This window comes from Crinia signifera, chromosome 8, assembly GCF_055691185.1.
Source record: "Crinia signifera chromosome 8, ASM5569118v1, whole genome shotgun sequence".
NCBI lineage: Eukaryota > Metazoa > Chordata > Amphibia > Anura > Myobatrachidae > Crinia > Crinia signifera.
Genome location: NC_139224.1, coordinates 66,103,768 through 66,124,975, shown reverse-complemented (window position 1 = coordinate 66,124,975; position 21,208 = coordinate 66,103,768). Strand labels below are relative to the sequence as shown.

The following is a 21,208-nucleotide window of genomic DNA, read 5'->3' as shown; positions in this document are numbered from 1 at the left end:
CCTCTGGCAATGAGCATGGAACCCTTGAAATAAGCATGTAGATAAGCAGCACTTACTGTATGTAGCATAAATTTTAATAGGCATTATGGTGTTTGGCGTAATACATAATGGACATCATGCCGTGTAATTTAACGTGCAATGGACATTATGGTGTAAATGTTTAATGCGTGCCTTTGGTGGACAATGTCCCTGTTTATGAAGTGTATTGTGAATTTTGTCTTAATCTGTGTGGCATTATGTGAATTCTGGCTCAATCCGTGTGGCATTATGTGAATTTTGGCTCAATCCGTGTGGCATTATGTGAATTTTGGCTCAATCCATGTGGCATTATGTGAATTTTGGCTCAATCCATATGGCATCTTATGAATTTGGCACAATCCGTGTGGCATTATGTGAATTTTGACACAATCCATGTGGCATTATGTGAATTTTGGCTCAATCCATTTGGCATTATGTGAATTTTGACTCAATCCATTTGGCATTATGTGAATTTTGGCTCAAAGTGTGTTATTATGTAAATTTTGGCTCAATCCGTGTGGCATTATGTGAATTTTGACACAATCCATGTGGCCTTGTTTGAATTTTGGCTCGTTCCATTTGGCATCATGTGTAAGGGGCAAGTATAATGGGGTCTAGTATTTTGTTGCATAATGTGTAGAAGTTGTATATGGTGTTGTACACTACACTCAAGGACATGCCCCCTGTTGAGTGGCCACACACCCTTTTCCAGAGCGCGCCTTCGGCACGCGCACAACTACATCCTTCACTTTTGTTGCCATGGTGGGCCTGCGTACTTTAAATGCCAGGGCCTATTTTTAATCCCATTGCCACCCTCTCTCTGCCACTCTCTTAGCATGTACACTGGCACCACTAACACTGGCCCTCCCCCACCTAAACCCTCTTTTATCATGGTGCCCCCCCTGTCATTTTATCCTGGATCCGCCCCTGCTCCGACCACCTCCGACCAGCGACATCCCCTGCCTCTTCACTCAGCAGTGTTTAAATTTTCATCTGCGACCATCTCTGGTCGCAGATGAAAACGGGACACGGGGCAATATGATTGCTGAGCAATATATTGCTAGCAATATATTGCCAGCGATCATATTGCCCCGTGTGTACGCACCTTAAGTGAAATTAGGGAGATTGCTAGACTAATGAGGGAGAGAGGGAGATTGCTGCTATTTCAGGGAGTCTCCTGCAGAATGCAGAAGGGTAGGCAAGTATGACTGAAAGAGCATTCTGTCCCTCCTGGAGATGGTCATGTTGAGAGGTAAGTTATGTGTACAAACAGCATTACCGTGTAGTGTAATGTGGGTGTACATTACAAGCACAATTTTTCTATCTTATACTTTTATTTTTTAATCAATACATTTACTACTCAGAAACACATATACAGTATATATTAACAACTTGCATGATCTACAGTACGTTGTTTTATTAATAAAGTTAGGAGGAGGAAAAAAGCTGTAAGCTTAGAGAAGATACAGGAAGTGATGTCAGAGGATGGCCGTGATGTGTGTGCAAGTGATCAGAGCGCTAGCCGTGAGCTGAGGGAGCGCAGGTACTGGCGGGGCAGGGTGCGCTCATGGAATTGGGGGTGTAATCGTAGTGTTTGTACATATGATCATAGAAGGCCAGCGAGGACGCCGATCCTATAGTGAGCAGTTCCGTTATCAGAAGCAGACGGAATGCGGGGTTGCCGCCTCATCAGTGTTTGGGAAGGGGATCTCTGCAATGTTCTACGCATCCATTTTATACGGAGCCTGGCTTTTAGCGTTCTGAATTTAGGCGTGAGAAAGGCAAGAAAGCAATACTGGTGTGTGATTATCCCTCAGAGGGTGCGATATTCAGTGCTATTTATTAGTGTTTTGTATCATTGCAATAGAATGCATTATCACTACTGTACGTATCATTGTAATGTACTCAGTTCTACTTGTCAGTGTAATGTAATAAGAATGCATACGTGCTACTGTATGTGTCAGTGCATATCTCCTAACATGACCCTCTCCAGTAGGGGCACAATGCCCTGTTCCTGGACTTCCCTCTGAATGTATGCTTGCCATCACCTGTGTTATAACACTTTTCAATACAGGCGATGGCAATCATAGATTAAGAGGGAAGTCCAGGAGCAGAGCATTCTGTGCCAACTGGAGAGGGTCATGTCGGAAAGTATGTCAGTGTTCTGTGTCAGTGCTATAGAATGTGTCAGTGTTTTGTATCAGCGCTATAGAGTGCTACTGTACGTATCAGTGGGGCAGATTATTATTATAGTGATAAAGTGGAAGGTGATAATGCACCAGGCAATCAACTGTAATTTTTAAAGCAGAGAATTGGCTGGTGCGTTATCACCTCGTTTTTTTTATTAACCGTTTCTTTTATAGCGCACACATATTCCGCAGCACTTTACAGAGAATATTTGAGCATTCACAGCATTCCCTGCCACAGTGGAGCTTACAGTCAATATTCCTTACCACATGTACACACAGGCATTCTAGGGTTAATTCATATTTGCCTACCTGACCCTCTTCATGCGGGAGAAAATGCTCTGTTTCTGGACTTCCCTGGTAATGTATGATTGCCATCACCTGTTGGGAGCTAGTTAAAGGTGTTTCACCACAGGTGATGGCAATCATACATTACCAGGGAAGTCCAGAAACAGAGCATTTTCTCCCGCATGGAGAGGGTCAGGTAGGCAAGTATGGGTTAATTTGGTTAGGCGCCAATTTACTTACATGTATTTATTTAGTTTGTGGGAGGAAAACAGAGTACCCGGAGGAAACCCACTAAAGCACAGGTAGATTATACAAACTCCATACAGTTAGGGCCATGTTGGGAATCAAACCCATGACCTCAGTGACGTGAGGCAGTAATGCTAACCATTACACCATCTGCCCCACCAGGTTTAATACATCTGCCTCAGTGTTCTGTATCGGTGATCAGTGTTTGCAAATATGTGTTATGGCATGTGGTTTACCTTCAGTTGAGTGCCAGTGACTCACTTTTATAAAATGAGTGGGTCTCCTGGGTCATGCTGTGCTGGAGAGCCCACACGCTGGTGGAGTGGGGATACCCAGGGATGCGCTGCCCAGCCGCAGAGCAGGAGAGGCCAGACACCCCCTCTCTCCCAGTTCCCCTTTCTCTACCTGACACACTCACCGGATTGGCCTCTCTAATAACCCCCTCTAAACTGAGCTGCACAACGTAACCTCTGACCATGTCACGCTGCACAGAGCCACACAGCTGGAGATGCTTCCGGCATTAGACTGCGCAGTCTAATCCCAAAATCCCAAGACTGGAAACTCCATACCAGGGATTCAAGTCCTGGAAATTTTAAGGCCAAATCCCAGGATCCCGACGAACCCTATTGCTACTGTATGTATCGGTGCTATCAAATACATCCGTACTACTGTATGTATCAGTGTCCTGTATCAGTGCTATACAATACATCAGTTTTACTGTACATATCAGGGTTTTGTATCAATCCAGTGCTGCTGTATGTAAGGTAGTGTTCATTCTAGCACCTGCCATCTTTGAAAACCCATGCAGTTCCTCTTCCCTGCCTGGGTTGTCGCTGTCTGATGTAGTGCTTCTAGCACAGTGTGGTCTGTATATCAGCACTAATACGAAAACCATACCTGTGCTAGAAACACCACAGCAGACAGTGACATCCCAGGCAGGAAACTGCATGGGTTTTCAAAGATGGCGGGTGCTAGAATGAACACAATAACAGTGTCATTTATTAGTGTTATGTATTAGTAGTCTGTATCAATGCTGTAGACTACATTAGTACTGCTGTATGTATCAGTGTTCTGTATCAGTGATGTACAATACATAAGTGTTACTGTGTGTATCACTGCTATAGAATACGTTAGTTCTGCTGTACGTATTGGTGTTCTGTAACAGTGTCCTGTGTCAGTGCTATAAAATACATTATTGCTACTGTATATATCCATGTTTTTTCTGTTGTAGACTACTGTACATCCATGCTACTGTACGTATCTGTGTCCTGTATCAGTGCTATGTAATATATCATTGCTACTTATGTACCTGTCTCCTGTATCATTGTTACTTGGTGTATTTGAATGGGCTTCACTTTTTTTCAAGCCTGCACAGGGATGGTAACTATTTAACCTACTTACCTGCCATAACAATTGGCGTATATCTAGGAACGGACTCTCCAGGGTATTGTGAACACTTTTTTAAAATTGTGGGTGCTATACATTTGATCAATTTTGTTGTTTTATATGTCATTATCATATTAAATTTTTTTACAGACCATCCAATTTTCTAATTTTTTTTTTCAAATTTCATCATTACCAGTAAGCGCTGCTTATTTTTCTTGGTTTTTGAAAAACCATACCGGGATACTGGTCTACAGCAAGTTGGTCGACATGGTTCTAGGTCGACATGTCATTAGGTCGACATGGGGGTTTTCACTGTTTTTTGAGCCAACAGGCAGTATTTCATGCTCTATCATATAGTAGGGCATGCCGGGAGGACAAATGTAGTGTGCGGAGCGCAGCGAGGCACCGTGTCCGAAGCATAGCGAGCGAAGCGGTGCACTTGAAGCTGTGTCCATGTCAACTGTTGACATTCGGGTCACAAAACAGTGAAAAACCACATGGCGACCTTTTGAGTGTCGACCTAGACCCATGTTGTCCTAATGACTGTCAGCCAACTTGCTGTAGACCAAACGATCCCAACCCTCTGTACCAGTGCTATATAATACATCAGTGCTACTTTAGTATCAGTGTCCGGTGTCAGTGCCATAAAATGCATACAGTAAGTGTTACTGCATGTATTTGTGTCCTGTATCAGTATTATAGAAATAAATCAATGGGTACTTGTTTCCTAGCACGGAGCCCACAATATTAAGTTGTATGACATCTCATCGCATGCGGGCATATGGCATGCAATGCGGTTTTAAATGGTATAAGCCCCTATACAATTTTTAATTGTGTACCCTAATGGGTGCTTACAATGTTAAATGCACCCCCACGCCACCCCCACTATCAACGCCAACCCGAAGCGTGGCGAGCGCAGCGGTACGCGTCCTCCGACCTTTTCATACTCCCACTATCCATGTCGGCGTGGAGTTGATTTTATATAGTGTGGCGAGCGGACGCGCATCACTTCACATGTATTCCATGTCCCCTCGTTGGGCTCGCCACGCTTCGGCCCCATAACGTATGTGTAGGGGAAGAGGGCTCCCCGGGACCCAGGCAGCACAAGCTGCCCCCCCCCCCCCCCCCACCGGAGAGCCAGCAGGGGACCGGGTATTCACTGCTCCTGATCGTGCATATGTAATGATCGGGAGCAGTGAATATATGAATATCTAATGAACGGCTCCCGACTCCCGGGCCCCTGCTGGCTGTTATGTGTAAAAAAAATAATAATAATAATTTTTTTAATTAAATATATATTCATGTGCTATAAGCACATGAATAAAAATAACATGACCCTTCACAGAATAAAATTCCTGATATTTTTTTTTTTACCAAATGTAAAAAAATAACAACTTTATTTTAAAAGTTCACATTCCACTTCACGATGAAAATATGGCAATTTGCTACACGGCGAAAATCACTTAGAAAGGCGTCAAAGTGCACGTTGAATAGGGTGATTCACTTTCTGACACAAAAAAATCACCTTCCAACGCGAAAATAGCAAAAATTCGCCATAAAACATGGCGAATTGGCCTCATTGAATACTGCCCTTTGAATTTGCCTGAAAAGCAGATAATGCAACATCAATTTGCAATGGATGAGGTATAATAAGTTTGAAAGGAACTTTGAATATATTTGTGTGTCTTTAAGAGGGATGCAGTCAGTGTCCCCATGGCTAGGATCTCGGCACCCTAGCTGTCTTCAGAAAACTGGCGCTGGAATATTGAAACCATGAGGATGCTGATGTCGGAATTTCCGACAGAAGGCACCCCGATTGGTATGTATGCGGGCTGACTAGTGTGTGGTCTGGAAAGGGGGGTGGGGGTGGTGTTAGGTTTAGCCACTTAACGGTTAGACAAGGGATAGGTGTAGGCACCAGTGGGGAGGTGTACTGTCAGGCTGCAGAGGGGGAGGGGGGGAGGAGTTAGACTGCTGCAAACATGGATTGGGGGTTTCGGACCGCTGGCACACTGACTGCTGGTCAAGGGTGGATCCAGGTAAAAATGTCAGGGGGGGGGGGGGGGCACCATGATAGGAGAGGGAATGGGAGGGGGTGTTAGTGGTGCCATTATATATGCTCAGAGAGCGGCGAGAGAGAGGAGGAGAGCAGAGAGAGTGCGGGAATGGGATTAAAAATATGCCCTGGCATTAAAAATGTACACAGGCCCATCTTGGTGTCAAAAGTGAGGGATGTAGTTCTGTGCGCTCCGAAGGCACGCATGCTCCGGAAAAAGGGGGTGTGGCCACTCAAAAGGCGGTGTGAACTTGAGTGTAGTTTACCACACCATATTCCACTTCTACACATTATGCAACAAAATACTAGACCCCATTATACTTGCCCCTTACACATGATGCCAAATATAATGAGCCAAAATTCACATACACTGTAGTGTCACACGGATTGAGCCAAAATTCACATAATGCTACACCTATTAATCCAAAATTCACAATATGCTAAATAGACAGGGACATTGCGCGCCGAAGGGGTACATTAAAAATTTACACTGTAATGCCCATTGCACGTTAAGCCACACACCATAATGTCCATTACGTATTATGCCAAACACCATAATGCCTATTAAAAATTATGCTACATAAGTACTGCTTACCTACGTGCTCATTGCCAGGGGGGGTTCCATGCTTGTTGCCATGTGGGAATACATGCTCATTGCTAAGGAGGAATACATGCTTGCGTAAATTGAGGGACAGCCGCCGCCGGCCAGAAGTGACAGCTGGGCAGAGAGCGGTTGGCTGCCCGGCTGTATTCAGAGGGGGTGTCAGCCTTCGGAACCGTAATGGGGGTTAGAATTAGTTGGTCCCATGTTATCCTGTGGGAAAAAAGGTTCCGTTCCTCAGCTGCAAAATTAGCTATGTCAGAAATGACAAGGGGGGCACGTTCCTGGGTGCTCCTCGCCCCCCCCCCCCCCCTGAATCCGCCACTGCTGCCGGTCATCCATATGTATCATGTAAAGAGCTTCTGCATATTGATATTTTTATTAATTTTTGTCTCCATTATTTAGTATTTTAAAATGTTGTTAGGGGTTGATCCTATTCCACCCGAAGTGTGCGAGTTGCCGTTCGGGTGCCGTATTAACGCTGAAAACGGCACCCGAATTAAGCTTAACTAGCACCCTTCGCAGGGCCAAAATACGCTGAAAATTGCTTTCCCCCTATGGAGGTGTGAGCGCATTTCACGCCGTGAAGTGTCGTGATTGATTCTGTACCCTTCGGGTCTTAAATGATTGACCCCTTAGTCTTTTACATAAAGAAAAATAGATCTTCTATTTTATCATAATTTTGACTGTCCACTTTAGGGATTGATCTACTGAAAATGTCATGTCAACATTTTGTCTGCCATTTAGACCACTGTTAAGTCTAGTTCCTAGTGGGAAAGGACCTGTCACATGACAGGGCAAAGCAGGGGGAGGAGCAATGCTTGAAGGAAGCCAAAAGGAACCATCACAGACTCTTTTTGCTCCACGTTTTGGGCATGGTTACTCGCTCCGCTTTGCTCGCCACCTTGTTACTAAAGGCGACCAGTGGTTGCATGTATAGTGGCACTGCGAGATTATTGGCTTTGTTCCTCTTCCAGGCTGTGAAAGGTCCTTTTGCCCACTAGGATTAAGCAATTACTACGTGTACTACATCCTGTTCTGTTATTTTTTCCCCCATCTGCTCCATTTACAATATAAAATATCATTCTACTTTAAAAAGTGTGTAATATACTTGGTTTCCAATTTTTACCAAGGACTTAATTGTGTAAAATGTGTAACTAAATTTGCAAAACATACATAATGGGGGTGACTAAGTTGTTTTTTCCACCCCCTCTATACTGATGGTGCCATTCAATTATTGCTTTGTTCAGACAGTCAGACAACTAGAGCCACATTGGAAAACATTTCTTTTTGCAGCCTCCTGAGGTAAAAATGTGTGCAAAGTCTTTAATTTGGGCACCCTAACAACATCTTTAGACAGGTTTAGCTGATTTGCACAGCTAAACCCAGTGCTCCTAGGTGCGTTGATGCTAATGGTTGCCAAAACAGAGAAAAATTTAATAGCTCCATTGACTACCTACAGTATGCATATAGATGCCCAGTGGGGTGAGCATCGAACAATTGAATTGCTAACAATAACTTTATAATATTAATCTAACTAGATTTTAACAATTTAATCCTTAATAAAATAGCTTTTAATTTTTAATAGACTATGAGCGGAATCCTAATATCCGCAGCAGTTGCCTCCCAGGGAAAACGTCCTGGGTTAATGTATGCTAACCCATTCATTCCATATAAAATACAGAATCAATGGCTATCCGCTTGCATTAAATACCAAAGGCTTACTTTTAATCTGGACTTTTCTTCACAGCTCCTAAATCTGCAAGTAAAAGTCCACCTCTTTGACTTAATGTGATACGATTCACCCCTACACAATGTGGAGTATTCAATGTTTTTATTCTCCATGTGCAGCGAATCCTGTTTAGGATTCGCTGCACATTCGCAGGGTTCTGGAGGGCTGCAGTATTTGCTGCCAGCCCTCCCTGTCACCCTATTTAATGCAGCAGGGGCTCGCTGCCCCTGCTGGCGAATTTTAACCCCTGTGCCATTCGACGCAGGGAGCCGGGGGACAGAGGCAGGCAGGGAGATGTAAGCCTGCCTGCCTGCCCCAGAATTTGTGGGGGAGGGCTCCCGGGGACACAGGCAGCAGAGGCTGCCCCCCCCCTCCTGGGAATGCTGGCACGGGACAGGGGTAGGGAGCCGCGTCTCTGGTCCTACATGTAACAAGCCCGGACCAGAGTGAAGTGAATATATGAATATCTAATGAGCGCCTCCCGGCCCGATTCGCCGGAAAAAAAACCAACGGTGAACCGGGAGCATTGAATGCAGGCCAATGTCTATCTTTATGTGGGACTTTAAAACATATTAAATACAACCACATTTTCACTACTCCAATATGGAGAAGTGTATAGACATTGCTGACTGACTGTAGTGGATTAGTGTTCCCTCTAGTATGTGGGGCGGGCAGGGTGCAGGGGCACTGGATTGTGTGGAGTTGAGCAAAGCATAATAGCCATTCACACGGCGCCTGCAAGGAAGAGTGCTGGCTAGTTCAAGGAGGTGCTGATAAAGGGGCAGTGGGCGTTTAGCCGAGCGTTATTTGGTGTCCAAACTCTGATTGTGGAAAAAAAATGTTTTTTTTTGGCTTGTGTTTCAAGACTGTTGTTATTGATAAAACTTCAGATGTTGTACAGTGTAATGGACTACTGTGGCAACGTCATTAACATGTTGTGTTGAGCAGAGTGATTTTATAATGCCTCTCTGAACTATTTTGTTCACTGTGACCTCCTCCCCCTTTTCCTCCCACCTCTTTACATGGCATGCTGAGAGCTGTGACTCTCCTAGTTGTTGTTGCTTAACCTCCAGGGTACTTCACACGTGGTGAGTGTGCTGAGCGATGCTAGATCGCTCAGCAAGATAGCTCAGCTCACAGCACTGCACACCGATGTGCCAGTGTTCTCCGGTGAGAACACTGGCCTTGAATGGCAATGTAACTAGATATATCCAGCATGCTGGATATTAATCGCCGGGCGATAGCAATGGAGTGATGTTGGGGAGTTTTCTAAGCGATCAGGTTGATTGTTTAGAAAATGACCTGAAATTGACCTGTGCCCCATAAGACATTACAAAGAGATTTTCTCCTACGTGCAGCAGGGGACACTGCAGTCATTACGTGTGGGATAGGTTTGGTGTACTGGAGGAGTCGGCACTTTAAGAAAATTTAGATGTGGCTGGCTTCTCCCCCCTCTATCCCCACCCAGACCCCAGTCTTAGAAAAAGTGCCCGGAGGAGTCGGTCTCCCGGGCAAGAGTCTCCTTAGGGAGATTAGGTTTTTAATTATTATTTTTATTTTATTACTCTAAGGACAGGCAGAGCTGTGTCAGTCTGCCTGCTACGCGGGACCCTAGAGAGGGGTCTGGTCAACACTCTGCATGCAGTGCTTTCTCCAGGACCCAAGCCACCTGAGCATCAGCCCCGGGGACCCTCCGGAACTGCACGCGGTTCTGTGTTACAGGTCCGCGGCTAATACACCCCCTACTCTCCAGGGATTCTTTTTCTGGTAAGAGGCGCTGTGCTCCACAAAGGACATGGCAGGGGGCAGCCAGAGTGAGCGCACTGGCTGATAAAAGAGGAGACTGTCAGGCTACAGCACTCTGTGCTCTGACGCTGCAAGGCTGTCTATACGGAGCGAGACAGAAGCTTCCGCTCGGCTCTCAGAGCAGGAGGCACTGGATGCTTTTCAAAACTGCCGCCATTCAAACGGTGCGGGAAGGTGCCCGGGTGGGTGGAGCTTCCTTCCCTTCACTGCGGGCGCCATTACCCGGACAGTGCAGCACTTCCATGTGTCTCCTCTCTTTCCAGGCCTGCAGACCCAGTACACCGGCTCCAGTTTGGACCTCAGAGCTCCCCTCTAGCACTGCAGGACACTGTGAGTCACTGGGGGTTTATTCACACACATATTGGGAGGGTTCTGGCTCTTCTCTCCCTGTCCTACTTTCTCCTGTATCCCAGACAATCCAGGCTTCAGGGGACATTTTTCAGGCTATCCTTTCAAACCATATGGCTGAGTTAGCAGCTTCTAGAAAGAACAGGGAGGTTTTCCAGGCCCAGCTGTGTAAAATGGCTTCCACATAGCCAATATGGGCTCAGACACTTATACAGTCTGTGGATTCTTTAAAACAATCAATGGCTTCCTCTTTCCAAACCAGGCCATCCTCTCCAGGGCCGATTAAAAGGAGGGCCATTTCTACCTTATACATCCTGGAAAAATCAGATGATAATGAGGGCTTAGAAGAGGGTGAGTTCCTCACTGACCCTATTCAAGACCCCCCCCCCCCCCCCACTAAATGACCCTGACAATGAAGATGCCCAGGGTCTGGAAGGATTAATTAGGGAAGTTCGCTCAAAGATAGCAGACACTTCACCTACATCTCAAGTGTCTATTTTTGTCCGTGTACAAAAACAGCCATTATGCTTCCCCGACTCAGAGGAATTGGACAAACCCCTAATTCAGGTCTGGAAATCCCCTGATAATAAAATTCCAATTATCAAGGAGGATTAAAACCTTATATCTCTTTTTAACAGACTCCAGGTCTAAGTGGGAGATTCCGACTACACCTGATGTTTCTTTGTCACGTCTCTGTAAGAAAACCACACTCCTAATACCAGGCGCGATCTCTCTTAAAGAGGCCCCTGTCAGACGCCTGGATAATTCCCTCAAAAACATTTACACTACCGTGGGGGTTCTTTTACGCCCAGCTCTCGCCACATCTTGGGTGGCTAGGGCTGTGGAAAAGTGGGCCACAAATCTTATCATGGGCCTAGAGCAGAAAACCCCCAGAGTAGATATTCTACCATTAGCAGAGGGCATCAGAGACACTTCTACTTATATGGGTGAAGTGGCCTCAGATGTCTCCACCCTGGCAGCCAGGGTTTTGGCCTCCGCTATCATGGTCAGACGCACAGTCTGGCTGCGTTCATGGCAGGCTAAAGCTGAAATAAAAAAAGGTTGTTGAAGCTCTCCCCTATGCAGGCGACATGCTCTTCGGACCTGAGCTGGAGAAGCTCATATCACAGGCTCCGTGGGGAAAGTCTGCTTTCCTCCCATCCTCCGCTCCAGCTCCTAAGAGACCATTTGTAACTCCAACTTTTCGCTCCTTTCGAGGAAGGTCCAGAGGAGGGTTTTCTTCTTTCAGAGGTTGAGGAGCTAGACCGTCTCAGCCTGATGCAACAGCATCCTGCATGGATCCTAAACCCACTGAAAAAACAGTGGCATGACTGTCTCCCCGTCCACTTTGGAGACTCCAAGGTGGGCGCCAGGCTGTTGCTCTTCGCAGAGATGTGGAAAACCCACTGCAAGGACTGCTGGGTGCTCCAGATAGTGTCTCAGGCTACAGGTTGGAGTTCAGTCCCCCCTCCAAACTGATTCTTTCCAATAGGCCTTCCGGCGTCCACCGAGTCACGCACAGCTCTGTGTGGCTCAATCCAGACACTCCTCTCAGCGGGAGCAATTGTGCCAGTACCATCTCATCAAAGAGGAAAAGGTTTCTATTCCAGCCTTTTCATAGTACCAAAACCGGATGGCATGTTTCAACCTATCCTAATTTGAAAACCATTAAGTGACTACGTATATTGCCACAAGTTCAAAATGGAGTCCATTCGATCAGTATTGGCATATTTTGAAAAGGGAGAATTCCTTCTTTCTTTAGATATCAAGGACGCATATTTACACATTCCAATTTGGGGTCCACATCAGAGATTTCTGAGGTTTGCCTTCCAAGACCGCCATTATCAGGTCAGAGGTCTTCCCTTCGGCCTCTCCTCGGCCCCCAGAGTATTTTCAAAAATAATGGCGTGCATGTTTATGTCTCTTTGGTTGCAGGGGATAGTCATTCTCCCATACTTGGACGATCTACTTCTTAAAGCATCCTGTCAAGAGAAGCTAAGGGAAGATGCGCTAAAAACCTGCCAATTTCTGGTTCAGAACGGGTGGATAGTGAACTTCAAAAAATCCCAATTACACCCGTCACAGAGAATACAGTTCTTGGGCCTCATCTTCGATACGGTCCAAGAGAAGATTTCCCTTCCATTGGACAAAATCCAGACTTCACAGACGAGAGTACAACAGGTTTTACTCCCAAGCAGGGTCTCCGCTCACCTTTGTACCCATCTACTGGGATTGATGGGAGCCTCTTTCGAGGCTCTCCATTATGGCAGTTTCCATTCTCATATTTTCCAGGAAAGCTTACTATCCCAGGGGTCGGGATCTCACCTTCAGATCCTCAAGAGTCACACTTTCCAAGAAGGCGTGCATCTCACTTCAATGGTGGCTACATACACCACACCTACTGCAAGGACGCAGTTTCAAACCATGCAACACAACCTCTTCAGGGGCCGACAGATAAGAATCCAGTTGGGGGGGGGGGGGGGAACTGGCAGGTGGACTACCTCAGTCGACAGGATTTTCATCCGGGCGAATGGGCTCTCAACCCGGAAATATTTCATCAACTGACCCTGCATTGGGGTATTCCCCAGATAGACCTGATGGCGTCCAGGCTAAACCATCAGATTCCAACTTATTGCGCAAGGTCGCTAGATCTGGCAGCAGTAGCGGTGGACGCATTGTCAACTACCATTTCCGCTACTACCAAGGATGCTAAAACGGATAAAAAGAGATTCCACGTCAGTAATCCTAATAGCACCAGTTTGGGCGAGAAGAACATGGTACTCTGACTTAAAACTCCTTCTAGCGGACGCACCGTGGCGTCTTCCTCTAAGATCAGACCTGCTCCAACAAGGACCATTCATCTACCCAAACTTAAATAATCTGCATTTAACGGCTTGGCTGTTGAAGCCGATTTGTTAAAAAGAGGAGGTATTCCTGCTTTAGTCATCCTGACAATGATACAGGCTCGAAAAGAAGTAACCGGCTCATTATCACCGCATTCGGAAATCATACGTAGGCTGGTGTGAATCAAAACCGGTTCCTAATGCGGTTTTCAGTCTGGCCAAGGTACTGGAATTTTTACAGGCTAGTGTCGAAAAACGGTTAAGCCTGGGTTCGCTAAAGGTACAAGTCTAGGCACTGTTAGTATTTTTTCACCGGCGATTAGCTCTCATCCCAGATGTGCAGACCTTTCTAAAAGGTTAAGACTACGTCCTCCGTTTGTTGCACCAACAGAGCCATGGGACTTCTCTCTAGTCTTAGACTTCCTTAAATCGGAATGCTTTGAACTTCTAGACTCCGTTGACTTAAAATACCTCACATGGAAAACAGTCATGTTGATGGCCTTAGCTTCTGTTCACAGAGTTTCTGAATTAGGAGCTTTGTCCTGCCGACCCCCTTTCTTGATCTTACACAAGGATAGAGCCGAATTGAGAGCGAGACAGTCTTTCCTTGCCAAGGTTGTCTCATCTTTCCATGTAAACCAACTAATTGTCCTTCCTTTCGGGGGACTCAGCTTTACTAGATGTAGTGTGCGCTTTACGCATCTACTTAGCAAAGACAGTGCAAGTCCGTAAAATGGACATTCTTTTTATCCTCTATGGCGCTGAAAAAAGGGGATGGCCAGCATCCAAACAAACACTGGCCTCGCTGGCTGTGTCTCACTATTAAGGAAGGCTATGCTCAAGCTAATCAGAAGATTCCATCTGGGGTTTCGGCCCACTCTAACAGGTCAATCAGCACCTTCTGGGCCCTGGCTAGTGGGGCTTCTCCAGCTCAGGTCTGCCGTGCAGCTACGTGGTCCGGGTCCAACACTTTCGCTCGGTTTTACCGGTTTGACACGTTCGCCAGTCCAGAGACTTAATTCGGGAGAGCAGTGTTGCAGGAATCCCAGCACTCTCCCACCCAGGAGTAGTGCTTTGGTATTTTTCCCACACGTAATGACTGCAGTGTCCCCTGCTGCACATAGGAGAATAAGGAATTTGGTACTTACCGATAATTCCCTTTCTCCGAGGCAGCAGGGGACATCGCACGCCCTCCCATCACTAGTCTTCCTGCCATTTTGTACATACCATTGTTGTGTGGTTGAATCTTTGTTTGGTCATGCTTGTTGGTTGACATGTATTGTACATTGTACAACAATGTATATTTGTTTATATACGTATGTCTTACTAACTTCTGTTTTTTCTTAGTATACTAGTATCCTCCTCTCTGGCCTCTCTCGGACATAGTTTTTCTAAGACTGGGGTCTGGGTGGGGATTGAGGGGGGAGGAGCCAGCCACATCAAAATTTTCTTAAAGTGCAGACTCCTCCAGTACACAAACTCTATCTCACACGTAATGACTGCAGTGTCCCCTGCTGCCTAAGAGAAAGGGAATTATCGGTAAGTACCAAATTCCTTATATTTTCTTTAGGAGAATAGCATAAAGCAATGATTTATTTATGTATTACCAGTTTCTTATATAGCGCACACATATTCTGCTGAACATTTAGAGAATATTTGAACATTCACATTAGTCCCTGCCCCAGCAGAGCTTACGATTTATATTCCCTACCTTGTATACACGTACACACATTCATTCTAGGGATAATTTTGTTAGGACCCAATTAATCTACCAGTATATTTTTGGAATGTGGGAGGAAACAGGAGTACCTGGAGGAAACCCACGCAAGTACGGGGAGAATATACAAACTCCGTTAGGACCATGGTGGGAATCAAACCCATGACCTCAGTGCTGTGAAGCAGGAATGCTAACCATTACACCATCCGTACTGCCCCACATGTATGCTTTAAAGTTAATTTGCTTTTTTAAAACCATAGCAAACTTATGTAGCATTTCTTCTTCAAGACATGTTGCTTATTTTTGTGGGGTTTTTATTGTTTAAATATCCATTATATATTTTTAGAATTGTTAGTTGAATGCCAAATATTGTGTTTTGTTTTTTTAAATGGAAATCTAGAGCTCCTTGCTCACAAATGTATTTTTTTCCCTCCCTTTAGTGAAGTGAATCGGTTGTTATAGCCCAAACTATTTGTCATTACCTAAACCATTTGTATTATGTGCATTGTTTTTTTATGTCTTTAAAGGGGATGCGGTCATTTGGTCTACAGCATGATGGTCGACATGGGTCTAGGTGGAAAGGTCATTAGTTCGACATTGTCTAGGTCGACATGGGGTTTTTCCACTTTTTTTACCTGACGTGTGCCGACAGGTGGTATTTCATGCCTTACCATCCACTAGGGCGTGGTGGGAGAATTAAATAGTGTGCCCGATGCATTTTGAGCGCAGCGAGCGATGCAAGGGGATGCGGTGCAATTTAAAATGTGTCCATGTCGACTGTGTTGACATTCAGCTAAAAAAAACAGTGAAAACCCCCATGTCGACCTTTTGACTGTCGACCTAAACATTGTTGAACTAACGACTTGTCGAACTAATGACCTTTTGACCTTAACCAAATGTCTACCTTTACCCATGTCGACCTTATTGTGTAGACCAAATGATCCCAACCCCTTTAAAGCGCCTTAAATCCCGTTGGAGAGACTGTGCGATACAAATAAAACTTACTTAAAATTCTGTTTGTTTTTCAGCAATGAATTCTTGTATCTTCTCACCTGCCTACAGCAGAATTAGACTCCTGCTTAACCTGCACTCAACAGAAGAACATTACCAGCCATTGAAAAGAAAAATGTGGCCTTTCTAATAAGTGTCTGGGTTCTCATTTGGGGTACGTCCATACTCTATTAGTTTTACCCAAATATTTTTGAAACATAATTGCATTGAATATTAAAAAAGACTTTCTCTGACAGTCAGTTAAGCAAAGTCAGATAAATATAGTTCATCTCTGCTTGTCTTCTACAGGCAGCTCTCCAATGCTTATCTATAATTATCATGCTAGTTTAATTGACTTTGCATATACAGTCACCTCAGTCTCTTCCTATCTTGGCCCACCACCTCTATTTCCTCTCCTCCAGTATTTGGCTATCAGATCATTGGCTGCTGTAAACCTAATTGGGTTAAAATAACTTTGATTTGCTTCATGAATAATTATATTACATTTCCAAACATGTTTTTACCAACATGTGTTGTGCACCTAAATAAAAAAAAAAATTCACTTTCTACCAAAAGTCCTATGTCACAACTGTTATTTGAGAATTTATTTTCTGTATGTGCCTTAAAATAATGGGGGAAAGGGACATATATTAAACAGAAATTCAAGGTTCTGTACACAAACTAAGGGGTGTATTCAATCCCTGACCCCGACCATTGGTACGTCGGGACCCTGGCCCATTTTCATTCCGCTCGCCAGTTTGTCAGGCGGGACTCAATGTCCTGCCTGTCGAGAGGGGGAAAATGGGGTGTGCCAGCGAAAAACAGCCATGGATTGTCTATATCCGGCCGTGATCTCGACAATCCACATCTGTTTTTTGGCAAAAAGGGCCCATCTGCTTTTAAAGTCGGGTTCGTTCTGTTAATCCAGGGCTGGGCAACACCGGCCCTCCAGATGTTAATGAACTACATATCCCAGGATGCTTTGCATTAGTTTTGCTATGTGGCCATGCTGAAGCTGATGCAAGGCATGCTGGGATGTGTAGTTCATCAACATCTGGGGGGCCGGTGTTGCCCAGCCCTGTGTTAATCTATCTCTTCAATCCTGTCGTGAACGACAGCATTGAATAGGCGCCTACTGCTATTTCCCCGATCGGACATAGCGTCAGCGATTTAATACCCCCTATGTGCATATACGAATAAAGGCTAGGTGGAGTTCTGTTGAGGAGAGACCATCTGTTTTGAAAAAGGCAGAATTTATATGAGGTGTTTGTTGCTGTTGGGAGGGTGTTCCATTGTTAGCAGAGGATGCACTCCATTTACTTAAAGTCAAAATACCATGTGCAAAATGTCATTCATTTTGGCAACATATTCAAAATGCTGACCTGTGCGAAATGACAATTAAAATATTGACATGTCAAAAAGTAAACATCGTATTTTGACTTTCTGGCAATGCTTGTTGGTTTTTTGATTCTCGTATGTTGAATGTCGGGAAATCTTACTGAACCCATTAGCAGAAGAGGTTACAGTAGAAAATCTCTAGAGGTGGATATTCAGACAGTGTTTGAGGACTGTGGTATGGATCGAGAGGTGGGAGTGAGCTGATTATTAGGTTTAAGGTGCAGACCTAAGAGGGGCATGGTAGAGTATTTTGGGATGTATGAAGCGATTTTGTTGAGTTTTTTTTTTTAATGAGAGTACAGATGGAGCTGGGCTCCCTCTTTCTGGCGAATCGCCAGACTGTCTGTGCTGGCGATTCGCCAGCAGCGAGGCGCTCCATCTGACTGAGACGCACGTGCGTCTCAGTTTCTGGGGCTGCGGGGCAACGGGAACCCTGTCCGTCTCCGCTTCAGGGAGACTGACAGGGTTAGGGGAGGAGGCGGTGGGGACCCCGGGTGACCGCCGAGATGCGCGCGCGTCCCCTTTCGCAGAGCAGATGGGGGATGGCGGCTGGCGATTCTGCCACCATCCCCTGCAAAGACCAGGCCGGCTCCATCTGTACATTACTTTATTTGGGGTCTGGATAATATAGAAACCTGTAAAGAAATGTACTGTGATAGGGGGATATTGGTGTTGCCAAGACTTGGAATAGTGGTTCTCATTGCTAGGTCACAGCACTTGGGTTTTGTGCTCTATTCTGACCAGGGTCCTACAGTGTCTGTGGAGTGAATATATTCTCCATGAATTTGCATATTTTTTTCGCCACAGAAACAAATATGAACGGGTTGGTTAATTGGTCACAAAAAAGCTATTTTGTTAAGTTTGTTTGTGTAGGGAACTTAAATGTCTCATGGGGAATAGGGATGGAATAAATATTGTGTACAATTTGGAGGCACTACAGTATGTAATTGACAATAATCGATGCATGGATGGAGAAGAACATTACAGTAGACAATAAAATTGAGTATTCTTGCAATGTTTTGGATTATTCCCTGGTTTCTGTTAGTATACATTTTCTAATTACAATGGCATAACAGTAAAGGTATCTCCTATTTTGGTCATGAGTGTACTACGCCTAGTGCTTTATATTTCTCTCTTAATCACCCTTTCCTATCTAAATCATTGTGACAACACAGCAAATCGATGTGGACTGCAACTGACCAGACACACGAAGGGGTCATCATGTCTACATCGTTCTTTATGTCCCCTGTTCCACTTGATGTATTATTTGTTTAGTATCCATTATGGGAGTGCGTTATCCCCACCCGATGATAGAAAAATACACTAGAATGGGACAAAGAATCTTCTAAAAAAAAGTACACTAGAAAGTCCCCTGCTACAAGTGTAAAGGATGATCCCACCACTCTGACATTACCAGTTACTTACCTCCAACCAATGGACATGTTACAAGAGAGCTGGAAGGGCAGTAGCACATGCAGGGGGGTTTCTGAGTACTCCGTTCTCCGACATTGAGTACTGCTGTCAGTGACGAACACTGCTGACTGCAGTACTTTCGGGTGCCTCTAGGTGCCGCCCTCTTTTTTTCTTGAGCAGTGATAGCACAAAGTGAAAGTAAAGCTACTGAGCTGACAGAGGGACATAAATATAGCCGCTCAGATGCAGGAGCAGGCAACTGTGTGTTTTATTTATGTCTATCTATTGATCTACCTGTCCACCTATCTTTCCAAAGTCTATTTGTCTATCTTCCTATGTAGGGACTATATGCACAACATAACACACATTTCAGGTAAGTCTACTAGCCCTACCACTGTCACCCCCCAAAACCTAACCCCCCTTTCCAGCAACCCTAAGTTGCGACACTAGTACCTAAAACTATCCCCCACACCCTGCCGCCTAAACATAGCCACCCTTCTAAGTGCCTAACCCTATCCCCCACCCCTCTTTCCTGGGTGCACACTCCAGCTATTTGGCATGCTGGCAGTCAGGATTTAGGCACTGGCATCATAATTGATTTTGGGCTTCTGGCGACAGTCTTCTGGCGGTAGTTCGGAATGCCGGTGTAGGTATATGTAACACCGGCATCCTGACCACTGAGATGCGCACACATGGAGACCCCCCCTTAGAAATCCCATGTTTGGGGAGGGTAAAAAGTAATTGGAGGGGTGGGTTCCAGCTTTGATGGGAGAAGCAGCAGAGTGCTGAGCTCCACCCCAGCCAGACAGCTCGCCGCTCCACAGCCTCCTTACCCGCCTAGGTGCCTGCCGGGAGACGCCTCCGACCCCCCCGCTGCCGCTAATGGAAAAATTCCTCACGCAGCCACAGCCAGGGAAGCTGCAACGCCAGCCTTCCATCCCACTGTGAGTGCAACCCAAGATGGCCACTGGCACACATCATATAACTCAGGCAGTGCTGCATATACCTGAGGAGTCACAATCAAGTAAGAATGAGACACCGCCCCTGCCTCTCACGCTGCCAGAACTATTTACACCGCATACACCACCAACCCAGACAGCATCACTGACCTATGCAGATATGGTGCGGGCGATACGGGACACTATTAACTCCATCCTGGATGCCCATGCAGCTAAACTGCAGCAAGTTGTGCTAGACATAAAATCACAATTGAAACAAATCACCAAAAAAGTGAATGCTAATGAAACCCATATAGGGGAAGCCTTTCAAGATATTCATACTGAAAGCCACCACAGAATCCCTTCAGAAATCTGCACATACTATGCAAAACAAACTTGACGATTTGGATAATTGTTCGAGGAGGAATAACCTGCACATTACAGGCCTCCCAGAGACTCTCAAGGGTCCAGACCTATATTCATTCCTTTTGAACACCCTGCCAGAATTGCTACACATGGAGGAAGCCTGTGCGGGCATGATAGTGGAGAGGGCTGGTGAAGAATCACACTAAATTTGCTTTACTTTACCCCGCTAAGCTGCGTATATTCTCTGGATCCTCCTACAAGGAATTCAGCTCAGGGCAGGACGCAGACGGCTACTTAATAGGACCGGCTCAGGCCACCTCACTAACGGGCCCAGATATGACATGATGACACGATACAGCAGGACACCTTCCGGACATATTAAAACCAGATTTATCCTGAAACCCTATTGCTAATCTTATTTCAACTGTGAGACATTTACCATAACTCAGGAACATATGGCTTGGGAGGCACAATCTATACAAGAAGAGCTATACAGGAACCAGCGTTCCCTGCCCCCATACACTTCTCCAGAGACCTCACCTCCGCCTATGATGGAATCGGGACATACCTCTCTGGAACTTAGGATGTCTTGCAGTGATAAGTAACAATACCATTGATTTGTAAAATATTCATTATATTTCCCACAATGTATACTATATTTGATGTGTCCGGCACCTATGATCCGGACGTGGAGTTTCATTAACTCCTGAGGCCCTCTGTGGTCTCAGACAATATTTATGTAGGCTGGGGCGAGCCCGTTAGTTTATGTACCCCAATTGCTCTAGTAGTTGGTTCTGCTGCTTGGCAACCAGAAGTCCTTATGTTAATTTAAAGCAATATTTGATGTTTGAGATGCTGGGGAGCTGTAGACGCTCA

General features: G+C 45.3%; 1 protein-coding gene across 4 annotated transcripts in view; it reads left to right on the top strand.

Annotated features, from left to right (window-relative positions):
* Window positions 1–1,484: 1,484 nt before the first annotated feature.
* The window catches only part of LOC146026174 (transcription factor 20-like), a 66,468-nt gene continuing 46,744 nt past the window's right edge, over window positions 1,485–21,208 (top strand). For 2 of the 4 annotated variants that reach the window (XM_083156606.1, XM_083156603.1), the window contains exons 1-2: window positions 1,485–1,561; window positions 16,256–16,392. The gene's annotated coding sequence lies outside the window, so the exon portion shown is untranslated. The other 2 variants (XM_083156605.1, XM_083156604.1) reach the window with 2 other exon arrangements.